Source organism: Euprymna scolopes, chromosome 24 (genome assembly GCF_053919585.1).
Source record: "Euprymna scolopes isolate OS-2025 chromosome 24, ASM5391958v1, whole genome shotgun sequence".
Taxonomy (NCBI): Eukaryota; Metazoa; Mollusca; class Cephalopoda; order Sepiida; family Sepiolidae; genus Euprymna; species Euprymna scolopes.
In genome coordinates, this window is record NC_136505.1 from 101,520,755 (window position 1) to 101,525,754 (window position 5,000).

Genomic DNA, 5,000 nt, shown 5'->3' on the forward strand with positions numbered 1-5,000 from the left:
GACCTTGATTCACGCCTGCCAATTCTACCGTAAGTTCATTATAGCCGCCATTGATGCGAAAAAAAAAAATTTTTGAAGAACAAACATGCAGTAAAAACTGTATAAGAACGTACGAGTGGCGTTCCAAAAGTAATGCTTCCTATTTTTTTAATCCGCCCGAATGGATGGGAGTGAAATTGCAAATTGCATTGCTATGATGTCTGAACATTTTAATTCATTACCTGAATGTTTCAACTCTCTGTTGCAGATATTGACGGTGTGAGACTCCAAGAAAGTGACCCGTCTCATGGACGTGTGTCAGAAGCAGGGATGCGCAATTGAATTGTTCCACGCAGAAATAAATTGAACCGATCAAAATCTATCAACGCTTGTTGAATGTTTGTGAAGCCAACGCAGTTGATGTCGGCAAAGTTAGGAGATGGGTTCATCGATTTCAGTGTGCCGACAAAGACGTGAATTTTCTAAAACCTACGCACGAGAGGCGTTCGAAAAGTAATGCCTCTTATTTTTATTCCGTCCGTATGGATCAGAGGGGTTTGCAAATTGCATTGTTATGATGACTGAACTTATGCATTCATGACCTGAAAGTTTCGTCTTTCTGTTGCAGATTATGACGGCGTGAGACACTAAGAATGCCGCCCCTGTCATCTAAGTGCATTGGAAGCAGAGAAGAGTGATTGAATTTCTGGTAAAGTGCATTGCGAATGGCGGTGACTATGTAGAAAAAAAAATGAATTCTGAAGCACAAAAAGTCCCTCGTTTTAATGGTACTACCCCTGTATTCCTAGCTCTTCAACATTTTAGTATTACAGTTTAAATAAGAAGCCTTATTGTTGAAGCAACTCCTGCAGATTTCTCCACAAAGACACGTGGCATAACAAGTAGATTTGTAAATTAATGATCACTTTAATGTTGCAATCTTCCGGAAGTTGAAGGTTCAATCCTTACCATGAATGATAATTACCTACATACAATGAACACTTTCATTTAATCATGCTTTGTGGAACGAGAACAATCTACTCCGTCGATTAAATAAAGGATTAAGTTCGAAATTGCATATAGATTCTCGAGCTCGACATAAAAATTCTCAAGGTCCTCTATTAGATATCCTAATTCGAATTGAAATTTTTAAAAAAGAGGTCGGAAGTTACATCGATCGAAACGTGGTCAAAATAATGAAAAGTTTTAATCATCATAAAAAAGAAGTACAAAACTTAGTAATCACCAAATAATAATCACATAATAATCAAATAATAATCTAATATATCTATAAATCCGTGGCGGTAGAACAATGAAACTTGACACAGCTATAAGTCTTTCTCTACATAGGAACCACTCACAGGTACGCATTATTTAATGCAGCTCTGGAAACTGTGTGTGTGTGTGTGTGTGTGTGTGTGTGTGTGTATCTATGTATATATATATATATATACAAAACAGAAAGTTTCTTTTTCTTTTCCAATATCTGTACACACACACACGCACACACACACATACATATATATATATATATATATATATATATATATATATATATATTTGTTATTGTTGTTTTTGTTTCAAGCGATACATATGGTTAATATTGGCTCCGCCTCGAAGCTCATTTTTTTTATTAACTTAGAAAGTCGCCCTTTTAATTTGTTTGGACGTATATAACATTTGTATTTATTTATTATATTTTACAGTTTAAAAAATAATAAATAAATAAAAATATATATATTTATATATGTGTATATATATATATATATATATATATATATATATATATATGTATATGATCACTTGAAAAATAAAAAAATTGGTATTATAGTAAATTCGAGAGAGTTGATGCAGTGATTGCAGGTGATTAAATGACTTACTGACTAGATGGTTTTTTAACGAATGATAAAAAGTAATTTTTTGTATAGTTTCAAATGTTAAAAATTTCAAAGACTATATATATATATATATATATATATATATATATATATATATATATATATATATATATATATATTGTTAAAGACAATATATATAGTCTTCCATTTTCCTGCTTTCCAGCTGTCTATAATATGGTTGTCTTCAAGTCCAACGTGAACAAGTTTCTGGTGAGCCGTTCCACTTAAGTTAACAAATTTTCCGAACTTTCATTACCATCGATTACTATATTGTCCTTTTGACTACTCTACACTCTTTAACCCTTATCCTTAAGTGGCCTATCGGCCTTGATAAGTGGTGACGCCTATGTAAAAAAACAAACAAGAGAAAGTTTCTGCTATGTAATAATGTTTGTTTTGTTTTTTTCATTTCTTTTTTTTCGTATATACATCGAAGGTATGGATGCATGATTCAAGCATTTACTTTTTCTGTCCGTAGTTTTTACTTTTCAACTTTTCGTGTACTCATCTACACATCGTCAGGAATGTGTGTGAGAAACTCGGCAGGTAATTATGGGAAGCTTTCTTTAAATAATAGTTGGGTCACGAGAACAGGTGCGAGTGAAGTTGCGAGCGAGGGTCAGTGGGTCTGTTTGCGGCGATGGGAGCGTTTGTATCATAGGAAACGGGAGAGCGTGCCAGTTCTAAGGTTAGTAGCAGGAACGAGTTGGGAGTGTGGGGAGGGGGGGAGTTATGTGAGACATTTAAGTGCGTTTGTACTGCTCCGAAATTCGACCTGATATAAGGCTAGATTTTTGCGTTTCTATATAAATAGTGTTGTGGTGGCACACACTTATTTACATATGTGGATAATATTACACATAAATAGCAAGACTCGGTTAGTCTGAGTGTGTGTTAACCAGAAGCCACCGAAGGCCGAGCTGAGAGTAGATATGTTCTCCAGCCAAGACTCTCTTACCTGACAACCATTATGTAAATATACTGTAAATATACTTTTCCTAATACACTTCTTATCGATCTACCTTTGTTTGTTGAGTCTTCGTTTGTATTGCCTTATACGTTATTTGGTTCAACCTGCAAACATAACAGTTGGCGACGAAGAGGACTGCAAACATAAATAGCTTCAAGGATTTTGAGCTGCTTTTCATTTTTGTGTGGTATAGTTTGTTTGATGTTGTTCTCGTAAATTCGCAGGGGGGGCAGTGATGATTTTCTATAAGTGTTCGGATATGGCATTAAATTCAACATTATTGCACGTGAGGCAGCGCGATAGTGTAGTGGTAGTACGTCCGATATAACTATTAGTTGCATTGTTGTTATAGGAGTTATATTTTCCCAAGAACATTTAAACTGATAGATGACGTTGGTGTGTCAAAGTGGTTTTAGAGAAGGGGAGGGATCGTTTTTAATAACTAACTGGTACGCTCTCCCGTTTCCTATGATACTAACTCCCTCAAATGCTGCCTATATATATATATATATATATATATATATATATATATATATATGCTCAAATGCTGCCTATATATATATATATATATATATATATATATATATATATATAAACAAGTCATTCATCATAGCAAAAAAACAATTCAGACCTCTCCGATTTAGAAATAAGTCTAATATTACTAGCCAGAAAATCTCTGATACAAATTAGGCTATTATTACTAGCCAGAAAATCTCTGATACAAATTAGGCTAATATTACTAGCCAGAAAATCTCTGATACAAATTAGGCTAATATTACTAGCCAGAAAATCTCTGATACAAATTAGGCTAATATTACTAGCCAGAAAATCTTTGATACAAATTAGGCTAATATTACTAGCCAGAACTCTGATACAAACTCTGGACACGAAAAGACATCCCGGATTACTTTGATGTAGTGATGGTTTCCTCGAACTCTGCGTACAGATTTGGTCGAACTTTTCTTATTAAATGAACTTAAATATAGATTTAAGAATAGCAATTTTCAAGGTACGACGCTCTATTAGTAACTGGAGCAAGACCCATTATTAAATGAAAAGAATTTTACGTAGCTATGGCCTTAGCATAACAATAGAAAAAGAAAAAATACCTGAAATTCCCTTGACGTAACACTAAACCTTAATACCCTTACTATAATCCCAATCTATTACTACACTATGTCCATAAATTTTCTAATCACTCTAGATCTGTCATTAAAGCAATCCCAGAATCAGTCCGAACAGAATCTCCAACCTTTCTGCCAATTACAGCATATTCGATGAAAATTCTAACTGTTACAACAATGTAGTAACTAATTCAGGATATAATAACAAAAAAGTACAATACAAACAATCGTATAAAAAACATCCCAACACGCGAAGCATAATTACCTATAAAATGACCAAATGTAAATTTATGAATATTTATCATATTAACCATAAGCAAAATAAACATGCAAACAATAACTAAGAAAAAGAGCAAATACCCCCTCCAAAAAAATAAATAAATAATTAGAAACCCATCCTACAATAATAGAGTTAAAGTCAATATCCCTAAAGAATCCTTCAAAGTAATAGAAAACTCATTTAAACACCACCCTCAAATACAGCACGATCCTAAATAAAAATTCTATAAAACCCATTCTATGCCTAACCTAGCACAAACAATTCTAAACTCTAATAATAAAAGTAAAATCTATACAGCAAATTATTAACAACACTCGAAACCCATCGTAAACGTTAATATATTGTAATAATTAATAATAAATGGTGATATTTATAACTAGAAATAAAAATAGGCTTAAGGCTCCTAAAAGTCGTACTAGAATTGTCCGCAAGGAGCCATGGCGCAGTGGTTAGAGTACTTAGAAGGCTGAAGGATCAGTCACAAAATTATGTGCTTTTGAAAGAAATATTTTCGTTTTTCTTTTTTAGTTTTTTTGTTTTGTTTTTTTTTTTTGCAAAAGACTTTTTGTATTCCTACACGTCAACACATAGAAAATAAATACAGAAAAGATATAAAAATTTATAAACGTATTGATATTTTATTCATACATATTATATATATATATATATAAGGAATACACGTGGATACAACATGCAATTCGGACTATATATATATATATATATATATATATATATATATATATATATAT